This window comes from Malus sylvestris, chromosome 7 (genome assembly GCF_916048215.2).
Source record: "Malus sylvestris chromosome 7, drMalSylv7.2, whole genome shotgun sequence".
In the NCBI taxonomy this organism is placed as follows: domain Eukaryota; kingdom Viridiplantae; phylum Streptophyta; class Magnoliopsida; order Rosales; family Rosaceae; genus Malus; species Malus sylvestris.
This window is the reverse complement of record NC_062266.1, coordinates 2925253-2938905: the sequence shown is the minus strand read 5'-3', so window position 1 is coordinate 2938905 and position 13653 is coordinate 2925253. Positions and strand designations below refer to the sequence as shown.

The following is a 13653-nucleotide window of genomic DNA, read 5'->3' as shown; positions in this document are numbered from 1 at the left end:
ATGAATTCTGAGCCTGGATTTGATTACTATTCTAGGCGGCGATCGTCATGACGCCTTGATGTGTGGTGCTAGGGAGTTGTTGGACGAACTCCAGGTGAGTGGGCAGTTTTGTTTTCCGTATATATATATACTTGACGTTTCCCAGAAATTGAATTGAAATGAAAATATGTTTAAAATGAAATGCATATGAGTTATGTGGAAAAACGGGAAGTGAAATACCATGCATAGAATTGATATGAAAAGTATATAGAAATGTGAGTTGAAATGCCATGCATGAATTAATATATGATGCATATGTATGAATTGGTGCGGTGGACGCACATGTAAGAATTGATTTATGATGCATATGTATGAATTGGTGCGGTGGACGCACAGGTAAGAATTGATTTATGATGCATATGTATGAAATGGTGCGGTGGACGCACAGATGAGTATTTAATTACTGTTATGATGATGATGATATATATTGAGCTCAAATCCTGCACCATGATTTAGTGCTTATAGTATTCACCGCATCGCACGCTCGCCTTGGATCCAAGTAGATGCTAGTCGTACAGTCCACGCGGAGTGGGTACGACAGACCAGTCGCGAGAGTGTTAGTGAGATTCCGACTGGTGGGTGACCTTAGATTATGTGCACAGATGATTTATGAGAAGCACTAGAGCGTAACTTGCGTGCAGAAGGCCGGACGGGTCACAGAGGTGACTCCGGTAGAGTGATAATGATAGATTTTGAGCTCTAGGTTCAACCGTACAGGGCTATTAGAGGGCCTACGGTTGATTACTTTCTTGCACCTGATATGATTATGTTGATGCATTCATACCTTATTACTGTTGAGATGATGTGGCATGGCATAATTAATATGAGAAATGTTGAGATGATGTGGCATGGCATGATTGATAAAGAAAAATGTTGAGATAGTAAAAATGAAGTTTGAGAATATATATGTATATTTATATTTTACATTTCTGGGAAAGTATACAGGTTTTACGGAGAGGGGTTACAACGTTTTGAGAAATGTTTGGATTTGGAAAAGAATTGTTTTACTGACCCACTCAATTTTGGTTTTGCGCCCCTCCAGGTTCAGGAATCACAAAGGTGTGGTGACTACGAGGAATTCGACGGTGTTCTGACAGATTGGACAAAATTAGGACTCACCTTCGGGTGTATCAACTTATAAATTGTATCTTAAAGCTTCCGTACTGTGCAAATGGTCACGTCACTCTCACGTGACGGCCAGCATGCCCTCCTTCGGGACGGGGTGTGTCAGTTGGTATCAGAGCATGGTTGCAATCTTGGACATTTTGAGAAGTTCTAGTGAACTCTGTCAGAACTACACCGCCTCGTAGCAAACCACGTAGTTAGAGGAACTTAGTCTCCCCGATTTAGCGGGTTGGGGGAAACTATTATTATGGTGATTCGGAAAATTATCAAAATGGACATTTTAAGACGGGTTATGAGTTGAATTTGAATCACCTTATGAAATGATGAACCTGAGGGAGCGAAGTAACGGTTTAACCATTTGGAAAAGATGTTTCAGGTTATGCAAGTCAAAGGAAATTTCCTTCTGACAGGTGGGTCGAGACGACTACCTGGTTTTGGGTATGAAATTGTATCCTGGTGGAAACAGGAATGTTAATTGTTGTCACCAGAGGAATCAGCCGATTTAAAATTTTTTAAGGAAAAGTTTATCCCTCCGGCATTTATCTATGGTAGTAAACAAGAGTTTACAAATATGAGACAAGGAAGGTGATGATCGAGGGATATTATAGAAAGTTTTCAGACTTGCCTCGTTCCATCCAGATATGGTTGTTATTGGTGGAGGTGTTATGTTGTTTTAAGCTGGGTGGCAAAAAGGGAAGTGGTATTTTGGGTGACCACTATCCATTGTAGTTCTTATCAGGAGTATGCTAGATGTTGTTGAGCCTTGAGGACTCTGAGAACATGAGCAACGAGAATAAAGAAGAATAAGAAAAGAATGGGAATTAAAAGAAGACAATAAAGTTAATGATTCGTCATATCAAGGATATAGAAAGATTCAGAGCTTCGAAAGAAGTGAAGCTAGAGTTAATTCTTCCAGCTGAGGTTTTAATGTCGCTGGTCAGAGTAAAAGTGATGGATATACTGGTAATCCCAGATATTTGAGACAAGGTGTCTCGAGTAAAGGAAATGTACTTTGTGCAGCAGGTACAAAATTAACACTTTGGGAAATGTGAAATTAATGAATGTGTTTATGTGAACAGAGGGGACACAGAATTGTGAATCGTCCCTAGAATCAGTTGTACTCAATAATTTTCCATGATATCATAGTGTCGATTCAGCAGAGTTATGGACTTAGTAGTTTGGTCGGATTGACCGTGAGTACAGAGAGATTTGATGAGTTATATGTTCAGCTGTACAGACCATGAGAAGTGGATTCGATTGACACATGAGAAATTAGTGAGTTATAGGCTCGGCCGTACCGACCACGCGGAGTGGATCCGGCCGACGTATTGTTGAGATAAGAGTTGAATCAACCGTATTGGTCATTCTAGTTGACTTCGGCTGATATATTTCTTATTATGAATGATATTACCTAGAGAGTGGTAAATAAATGTAGTTGAGACGAGTGTATGTATTTTGCATTGAGTGACAAAATAGTAATGTTATATCTTTGTGAGTGGTTGCCTACTTATCGAGACAACGATGATTTATCAGTATTGCGGGCTGCAGACCGTAATATTAATAACTCATTCGTGGATTCGTTAAGCAAGCAAACCGGTAGGTTATTTTATGTTAATGTTGTACTTATTTAGAATGTTCAGTATTAATAAAGTATGTATTGTGTCGGTTAAATTATTTCCATTAGAGTGGTTGGTTATAATTGTGACTAAATGGATTGTTACGGGAAACCAGTCACTTTCCATCGATCTGGATGACCAGAGATTACTTTTGTAAGTATGCAAAGTGAAGTGAGTTCAGCCATTATTTATGCTGTGAAAGCAAAGAGATTGTTTTGAAAGGCTGTCAAAAATACTTAGCTCATGTGGTGCTAAATGATGTTGTTTGGAGTAGTGTGAATAATGTCGAAAGGGTTAGACTTTTCTTGATGTCTTCTCTGAAAGTATACCTGGATTGTCTTTAGGCAGAGATATGAGGTTCATTATTGATTTGTTGCCAGGTATAAATTTATGTTAAAGATTGGTTCATGATGAGTTAAGGGAATTGGGAATTCAGTTGAGAGAATTGGTTGATAAAAGTTTTATTCAACCTAGTACAACACTTTTGAGGAGCCCCAGTTTGTTGGTGAGGAAGAAAATGGATCTTGAGACTGTTCATTGATTATAGACAATGGAGTCGGGTAACGATTGAGAACCGTTATCCATGGTGATGTACTGATGTTTATTTAACCAGCTCAGAAGTAAATTGCGAAGATTCAAAGATTGAATTGAGATCTGGTTACTACCAATTGAATATTTTAAGTGACGTTGATCATAAGATGGTTTTCTGGACTTGTTATAGTCTTTATGAAGTTTGGTGATGCTATATGGATACTCATGCTGTTTTATGAGTTGATGGATGAAGTATTCCAATAATGCCTTGAGAGAACGTTGGTTGTATGCTAAGTTTAGCAAAGGCTAAAGTTAAATGAATCAAGTGGCATTCTGAGAATTGTTATATATTCTTAAGGTATTCAAGTGAATCCTTAAAAGATAGCAGAAATTGAGAATTTGGAACAACCACGAGTCGTAATTGAGATTTGGAATTTCTTAGCTTACCAGGCTATTTTGGATGGTTGTGAAAGAATTTTTAGTCATTGCTTTGTCATTAACGAGACTGATGAGAAAAGAGGTTATGTATGAGTGGGAAGGAAATTGTGAGTAAGGGATTTAACAACTAAAGTATTTCCTCACTCATACACGTATTTTAGTAATCCTAGAAGATAGTGGTAATCATAAATTTTTAGTAATGTTTCTTGAATGGTATTGGATGCATGTTGATGTAAATGTTAGGGTGATTGCATACGTTTCACGACAAATGGAATCTCATGAGATGAATTACCCTACGGGTGACTTGGAAGTCATGATTACCATTCTTGCTGTGAAGTTATGGAGACATTATATGTTGATAAGAATGCAAGATTTTACAAATCAAAAGAGTCTCCAATATTTGTTTACTCGGAAGGATTTTGATATGAGGCAACAAAGGTGGATTGAATTACTTAGTGATTATGATTGTACGATCAGGGTGATCGTGAATTGTTGTAGCTGAAGCACTTGATGAGAAGACTCCAGTAAGAATTAATGCTTGGTACGCTTGCCAAGATTATCTTCTTGTGGATTGGAAATCAACTGAAGTAAAGTTGAGAATTGGAGATCGAGAAGAAGCTCTACTTGCTAATTTTCAAGTTAGGCATTTTTGGTAAGGTCGTACTCGAGACTCAAATGCTTGACGAAGAAATTTAAGAATTAACCAAGGCAGAGAAAGAAGGGAAAAAGAATGAATACATGATTCGTGAATCAAATGGTATGTGGATACAAGAAAACAAAAAGTATGTGCCTAATGCTGAGGATTTGAAGCAAGCAAATATTGGACGAAGTTCACTGTTCAACTTCTGCAATATTCCAAAAGTAATAAGATTTATCATACCATTCGACAGTTTTATTTGGTCAGCAGATTGAGGCAGAAAGAGATAAACCTTTGGATTGAGATAATTATTTTCTGTTTCGCAGTGGAAATGGAAAGATATTACTTTGGATTATGTGTACAAGCTTCCTTGTACACAAGATGGTTATGATCGAATTTGAAGTGATAGTTGGTCAATGTACCAAGTTAGTACAATTACTCCAGTGCTGAGTAATAACTTTTTCCCAGACAGGGCAACGGTACTTAATGTATTTTGTGTTCGATGCGTTGTCGCTAGGTGGCAGAGTCGTCACATGAGATTCTAGTGCAACTATTGAGAATTAAATTGGATTCGACTTGATAAGGAACCAAGGACGACTTTGGATTGGAAAAAAAAAAAAAAAAAGTCCTGAGAATTAAGACAGAGTAAGTGGTAAAAGCTTTGTGAAGGAAATCATTCAGTAGAAAATTATGTGGGAGAAAGAGAATCGGATGAGAGAGATTTACCCGAAGCTATTGTTGGAGTATGGTTGATTTAGTTGGTTGCTGGAATTTCGGGGACGAAATTCTATAAGGAGGGAAGATTGTCACAGCCCGTTCCAAAATATTACATTCGTGGCTGTGAATGGACGAAATTGCCCTTAAGAAATACTAAGTATGTGAAGCTCAAGTTGATAATTATCTAGGTTCCTAAGTTTTGAAAATAAAATGGAATTTAATAAGGATGGAACTTAGATTTTTAGGTTAAAATTTTGTGGTTTAGAGTTGGGGATTGGAAAAGGACCACGTGGGATCCCCATTCCTTATTTCCCTCCCCATTTCCCGTATACTGTCCTTCATACTCTCTTTCTCTTCCTCAGACCTCACTCTCTCTCTCTCACCCTCTCGAACACACGGGCAACCATCAAAACCACCTAAAACTATTACCAACGCCGGATTTAAAACCACCATTGCACTCCTGAGGACTCCACGATCACGTAGGTACCAGTTTAAGGTAAGTTTCACTTCGAAAACCCTAGTTTCTAAAGTTGCCGTGAATGTGTACTGTTCATGAGCTTTGAATTGGTTGATTTTCAGGACAATCCAAGCTCATAGTGAGCTTAGTGAGGTCCCAAGGAAGCTCGGAGTGCTTCGTTGGAAGGATTTGGACGTCGGGATCACGAGGGTTAAGTTTGGCCGGTTTTGCTTGGATTTTTCCGGTGAGATTTAGTTGTTTTTGAAGCTTAAAAGTAGTATATTGTGATTCTACATGTTGAGGGCTTTAAATTGATATATTATACGAAGAAAATGGTTGAGAAATGAAGGAGAACGAAGCATTTGAAAATTCCCCAGTTTTCCGGCCACCGGAAAAACCAGTCCGGCGAACCCGCGAGGAAGAAGGTGCGCGTGGGCGCGCGTGGACCCGTGCCTTCCTTGGCGCGTGGGGGCGCGTTCTACAGTAAAAAATTATTTTAAAAATATGTCGACGTCCGTGACGTCGAGTAGATCACTGTGGTATATTCATATACCCAAATTGAGCACCGTATGAGAAAGTTATTAAGGATTGTTGGTTAGGTGTTCGAATAACGTTTTATAGTTTTCGCATTAGGTGAAAATGTGAATTGATGATCCGACCGTTGGATCGTTACCAAACTTTAATACGTTGCAATACGTAATGTTTGAGGATTATTGGAACTTACGGATTGGGAATCCGAGTTACGGATCTTCCGGAATTGGAGTTGTAAGTTCATAAAATAAAATGTTAACCGTCACTTAGTTTTGGAAATTGACGGAGATCCGACCGTTGGATGGTAATGAAATTTTAGGATGTTGTCCTAGAGGTATAATGTGGACCTCTGGAAGTTATGGATTTAAAATCTGAGTGGCAGATCTTCCGGATCGATCAACGTAGTGACATATTTTATATAAGTTATGTATTCTATCGATATGAATTCTGAGCCTGGATTTGATTACTATTCTAGGCGGCGATCGTCATGACGCCTTGATGTGTGGTGCTAGGGAGTTGTTGGACGAACTCCAGGTGAGTGGGCAGTTTTGTTTTCCGTATATATATATACTTGACGTTTCCCAGAAATTGAATTGAAATGAAAATATGTTTAAAATGAAATGCATATGAGTTATGTGGAAAAACGGGAAGTGAAATACCATGCATAGAATTGATATGAAAAGTATATAGAAATGTGAGTTGAAATGCCATGCATGAATTAATATATGATGCATATGTATGAATTGGTGCGGTGGACGCACATGTAAGAATTGATTTATGATGCATATGTATGAATTGGTGCGGTGGACGCACAGGTAAGAATTGATTTATGATGCATATGTATGAATTGGTGCGGTGGACGCACAGGTAAGAATTGATTTATGATGCATATGTATGAAATGGTGCGGTGGACGCACAGATGAGTATTTAATTACTGTTATGATGATGATGATATATATTGAGCTCAAATCCTGCACCATGATTTAGTGCTTATAGTATTCACCGCATCGCACGCTCGCCTTGGATCCAAGTAGATGCTAGTCGTACAGTCCACGCGGAGTGGGTACGACAGACCAGTCGCGAGAGTGTTAGTGAGATTCCGACTGGTGGGTGACCTTAGATTATGTGCACAGATGATTTATGAGAAGCACTAGAGCGTAACTTGCGTGCAGAAGGCCGGACGGGTCACAGAGGTGACTCCGGTAGAGTGATAATGATAGATTTTGAGCTCTAGGTTCAACCGTACAGGGCTATTAGAGGGCCTACGGTTGATTACTTTCTTGCACCTGATATGATTATGTTGATGCATTCATACCTTATTACTGTTGAGATGATGTGGCATGGCATAATTAATATGAGAAATGTTGAGATGATGTGGCATGGCATGATTGATAAAGAAAAATGTTGAGATAGTAAAAATGAAGTTTGAGAATATATATGTATATTTATATTTTACATTTCTGGGAAAGTATACAGGTTTTACGGAGAGGGGTTACAACGTTTTGAGAAATGTTTGGATTTGGAAAAGAATTGTTTTACTGACCCACTCAATTTTGGTTTTGCGCCCCTCCAGGTTCAGGAATCACAAAGGTGTGGTGACTACGAGGAATTCGACGGTGTTCTGACAGATTGGACAAAATTAGGACTCACCTTCGGGTGTATCAACTTATAAATTGTATCTTAAAGCTTCCGTACTGTGCAAATGGTCACGTCACTCTCACGTGACGGCCAGCATGCCCTCCTTCGGGACGGGGTGTGTCAATCCTACTTAAGAGATGGTCTAAACTACCTTAGTTTGAAAAATCCAATCAAGTTTGTAAATTTATCTTTACACCTAAACTTATCGACTAGAGGGACTCTTAGCAGCAAACTCGTACGAAGGGAAGAATGAATTTAACAAAAAGAGGTGAATGTTGAAATGGAACTGAACATAAATATCTCAATACTACGATTAGTTGTATTTCTATCAAGGAACAAAATATCGATATTATCGGCAAAATATCGCTGATATTGTCGTTTTTTTTACATACCGATATTTTCACATTTATCCCTTAATATATTATCAATAATATTGTAAATATTGCGATATCATCGCTAAGGGTAATGATTTTCTGGTATGCTTTTAAGTTTGGGCTGATGGTCCATTTTATAATCCCTCCACCAGCTTCTTCTTTATGACTTGGGCGATGTGGGACAACAGTGGTCCATTTTATAATCCCTCCACCAGCTTCTCTTTATGCCTTGGGCAATGTGGGACAACAACAACAACTCTAATTTTGTTCTAGTGGTGGTTCCTCGTCTGGCTCGCGTTCTTCCGGTTCTACTTCTAGAGCCTATAATTTTGTTCTAGGTTTATCGGTGCTGCACATGTTGGACTGCCTCATTTCTCTCCTTTTGATAGCTTTACTGGAGGGAAGATTCAATCATCATGTTTCAATCGCCTGAACATGTCCTATGAGGGATGTGTTCCATCATCATGTTTCACTGCTTATGCTGCCAGTTCATCTGCTCCCCGTACTGCTGCTCCTCCGCCACCTACAACTTGGCTCTTAAACTTTGGAGCCAACACCACATAACCAATGATGCTGCTTAGATCACAAATCATCCTTAAATAATACACGGGTTCTGATCATGTAAATGGTTTCAATGGGTGCAGGTTTGAACATCTCTCATATTGCAATTAGTTTATTCTGATATATGAAGTTATTCAAATTTATCTGTTTCTAGATTCCGTTATTATGACATATATTCATTGACGATTTTTCGCGGTACACTTGTGGCGTCTTTGATTACCAAAACATAATCATGTACTATGTCTATATGATTTTGTATTAACACGTTGGATAAAAATATCACTCAAAATTTTGATATGGCTTTCAAAATTGACCAAACAGTTTTCTTTTTTCTCGAAACTAGATGATGTAAAATGTGATTAACCAAATTATTATTATTTTAAAAAAATAAAGAAAAATTAGTATCCAATCCCTAGTTTCTCATGTTCATTGACTAAGATCTTATCAGTTTTTATATTTTGATCAAAGTCCCTAGCATTAATGAATTACATGTAAGTTACATAACTTTCATAACAAAAATTAGTAATTGATTTAGAGTTTTAATACTCACATTCTTATTAAACTTCTAATTAATTTTCAATTCAAACATTTCAAATATTAAAAAAATAAAATAAGAATAAGTTTGTACCCATTAATTTTTATAAAAAAATTGATATGTACCCGTTATAAGAATAAGTCACTCATGTATCTTACCATGCAATGTATAAAGTGTAAAATATTGTACTAATTCATTATATATAAATGATTATGGTGTGTTTAAACTTCTTTCATTAATTACTACATATTTTCTACACTCACAATGTTTGCCAGCTCGCTATATAATCAACTTAAATCAGTTAAATCCATCATGCAATGCATTTCCTTCCAATTTTTTGTGATAAACTAATAGATAATTGACTAAATAAACATCCTGCAAAGTTTCATTAAAAATTTCCAAGTTTTTCTTACAATTTCCGTGGTTTCCATGTAATTTTTATCGATATCGATATTATCCCGATATTTCCGTGTTTTCGGACTACCGATATTTCCGATATTTCCGATATTTTCTTCCTTGATTTCTATCCACATGTGCTGGATCTTATATTTGAATATCTTATGCTAGATATATTTTAGGATCCTTCAGGTTTAATATGAATTCTAATATATATATAAAATAAAATAAATATAAAATAAAAAAAACTCTCCCGCAACTAGTATAACGGTTCCAGAAGGCATAATCTGCTCTCTAGCCTTGAGTTTGAAAATGTTATACTAACTTGACTATCGGCGAGCTTTAACTAGTATCATATCGGTATCTTAGGCCATCTCCAACCGAAGGGTCTGGAGGGCCAAAGGATCAAAAATCGTCCTTAACAAAGGGCTAGGCCAGAGGGCTCGTGGGCCCGACATAATCTGAAATGGCCAAAAGGCCAGAGGGCTGGCCAGAATTTGGTGTAAAAGTGTCGGATTTCCTGTCGGATATAACCAACAGGAATAATTTTTTATTATTGAAATCATGTCGGTTATAACCGACACGAATAGTAATTTGAATATAAATGGCATCGCATGAATCAATTTGACTTGGCGGAATCGTGTCGGTTATAACCGACACGAATAGTTTGCAATCGTGTCAGTTATAACCGATACGAATAGTTTAAAATTTTGAATACAATGCTTAGCTGACTGCAGCTAGCCGTTGCCTTACATTATTATTATTTATTTATTTGTTATGAATGTAAACCTTTTTTTTCCTATAAATACCTAAGTCATTCTTACACAATTTCTCACATAATTTTCACCCTTGCATACTATCTCACTTCATTCTGTTTCAAATTTAAGTTGTTGTTTTTAAATTTAAGTTGTTGTTTTGAAATTTAAATAATAAATTATGTTTGGCCCTATGGCCCTTTGGCCCTCGGTTGGAGACCGAGGAAAATATGACATTGTACTGTTTATTAAAATATTAATATCTTGGAGAACCAGAGGACTGATCAGCCCTCGGTTGGAGATTGGCTTAAATCAATTATAGATGCTTGTTCTTGATTTTTTTTTTTGGAAACCGGATGCTTGTTCTTGTTTGTAGGTGATCAATTCGCACAATTCAACTATTCACGATGATGCTGAATTTTGTTCCAACACTTGCCTAGGAAAGGGCCCTAGTTATGACTTCCCCTTCCTTCTTTTGACATAATCATTTCAAATTCATGTATATCTAATATCACTTTTTTCCATCCCCCAATCACATCGCATCTCATCACAACCCACTAAGTGTTGAGGGCTGTGTGGTTTGCCAACACAAGATCATTTGTCTCTTAAACTTGTATATTTTGATGATAGGACATGTGGAATAAACCCAATTCATTAACTTCGTCAAGAAATATAATATCATACAGTGTATCGCTCTCTATTTTAGATACATTGAATAATCTCTCCTCGTCATGTCGGGGCATCACAGTCGAAAATATCAGCTACCCTTGCTGGCAACCATATTAATCCCCTGACTGTTTCGGAACAGTCTTCTTCCATCACCTCTCCTCCTCGACCATCTCTTTCCAATGCTGACTGCACTGGAGCTGACGGCTCCACTTGCCTAATGCAGTTGCCTACTAGTGATCGATTGTCCTGGTCCACCTTCATCATGCAACCACTAAAAGATGATACACATGCTCCTGTCGTCTTCGCTCCGCCTACTCTAAACCCTAAACTAATTGGTTCTTCATTTCAAGAGAGGATGATCATAAACAACCATTGGAGATACCAATCCCAACCGGTTTCAACACGTATAGTTGCTTAAATTCTTGAAATTTGTCTTAAGCACTATAAAAAGATAAGCACTTAACACAAATTCAGATTTCCCAAAAGATCCTTGAAAAGTGATTATATTGTGGATAAAGGCTTTGATTTTGTCACGGTGCTTCATTTTTGTAAACATTCTACCACGTAGTAATGTTCTAAACTCTCAATAATACAGTGGATCGATGAGAAAAAATTATAGGAACCCACCATACAACATCAAGAACGTGAAATTAGAAATGCACATATCTCTAAATCAAAGATCTTGGAAATGAGATTTAAAGTTTCAAAACAATTTTATTTCATGCTTCAGCTATGAAAAATCGACTTTCATGTGAAGTATTGCTCCCAAACAAACCCATGTTGATTTGGGTGAAATTTTTTAAATCTCAATCATATGTCCTTCTACTCTGATGTAGAATTATTTTTAAATAGTTATAAGAGGCTTTAGACTAACTCCAATGGTTGGGCTAAAAACCAAATTTTTTAGCTCGGAAAATTTAGCTTTTAGCCCAAAAACAGCTTTTCTGCTCCAATTATTCTGGCTTAAAATTTTAGCCCGAAATTATTAAAGAATGAACTTAGGCTATTTTTTGGGTAAATTACATAGTAGCCCCTCAGGTTTGAGGTCTATTGCAATCTTATACAACATCTTTAAAACATTTCACTTTCATACCTCAAGTACTATTTTATTTCAATTTCATACAACTGTTACATTTTCCATCAATGGATATGTTAAATGCTGACGTGGCTGCCACATGTATGCCATGTGGCTGCCAAATGTCAGCCACGTGGCAGCCAAATGTCAACCACGTGGCAAATAAAATAATTTTTTAATTTTTTTTTAAAAACCTGAAATTGGAAGAAAAAAAAGAAAAAGGGGTCCGAACCCAGAAGAAGAAGAAATAGAAAGAGAAGAAGAAGAAGGAGGAGGAGGAGGAGGAAGAAGAAGAAGAAAAAAAAAAGGGGTCCGAACCCAGAAGAAGAAGAAAGAGAAAGAGAAGAAGAAGAAGAAAGAGAAGGAGAAGAAGAAGAAGAAAGAGGAGGAGGAGGAAGAAGAAGAAGAAGAAGAAAAAAAAAAAAAGGGGTCCGAACCCAGAAGAAGAAGAAAGAGAAAGAGAAGAAGAAGAAGAAAGAGAAGGAGAAGAAGAAGAAGAAAGAGAAGAAGAAGAAGAAAGAGAAGAAGAAGAAGAAAAAGGGGTCTGAACCCAGAAGAAGAAGAAAGAGAAAGAGAAGAAGAAGAAGAAAGAGGAGGAGGATGAGGAAGAAAAAGAAGAAGAAGAAAAGAAAAAAAAAGGGTCCGAACCCAGAAGAAGAAGAAAGAGAAAGAGAAGAAGAAGAAAGAGAAAGAGAATAAGAAGAAAGAGAGAAAAAAAAAAGGTCCGAACCAAGAAGAAGAAGAAGAAGAGAATAACAAGTTTTTAAAAAAAAAATTAAAAAATTATTTTATTTGCCACGTGGCAGACATTTGACAGCCACATGACATACATGTGGTAGCCACGTCAGCATTTAACAGATCAATTGATGGAAAATGTAACGGTTGTATGAAATTGAAATAAAATAGTACTTGAGGTATGAAAGTGAAATGTTTTAAAGATGTTGTATAAGATTGCAATAGACCTCAAACCTAAGGGGCTACTATGTAATTTACCCCTATTTTTTTCTTAAATTAATTTTTTTTAAATAAATATGTAGACCATATTAAATTAATTTTATGAAAATTTAAATATAAAAATATTTAAATTCCGATAAATATTGAAAAATCACTAAATTTTTCACAAAACAAGCCTTCAACTTTCACCAATCTTTCATCCCTGGGCTAACTTTCAATTCACCAACCGTTCAATTCACCAATCTTTCAAACTCATGCCAAGCATAAAGTAACATCTTCCTCACATGTCCAATTACGACCTCTAATATGCTCTCTTGCCATGTTGAACAATTTGGAAATTGAAAGAAATGGTAGAAAGATAAATTGGAAGAATTGTGGGAGAAAATTAAGTTTTGTGTGGATGTTTGAACAAATAGATAGGTATTGATAGAGTTTTTGGGTGAATTTTGAGTTCAATATTTTTTTTAATTATTTTAGCCGTTGGATTTAAATTTGGGTCGTTAGATCTTTTTTTTTTTTACTTTTAGATTTAATTATATTCAATCTCAACCGTTTGATTCAATGTATTTTAAAATAACATATTCTAAAAAAATTAAATTTGAATA

The 13653-nt window shown here is 36.6% G+C and overlaps 1 long non-coding RNA gene across 4 annotated transcripts in view; it reads left to right on the top strand.

The window, feature by feature from the left end:
* LOC126628506 (uncharacterized) overlaps positions 1-13653 on the top strand; it is a 41436-nt gene that overhangs the window by 912 nt on the left and 26871 nt on the right. The window contains exons 1-3 of one of the 4 annotated variants that reach the window (XR_007625451.1): positions 5649-5804; positions 6567-6625; positions 7665-7869. This is a non-coding gene — a long non-coding RNA (uncharacterized LOC126628506). Of the gene's footprint in view, positions 1-5619; positions 5805-6566; positions 6922-6958; positions 7870-13653 lie in introns of those variants that run through there. The other 3 variants (XR_007625450.1, XR_007625448.1, XR_007625449.1) reach the window with 3 other exon arrangements.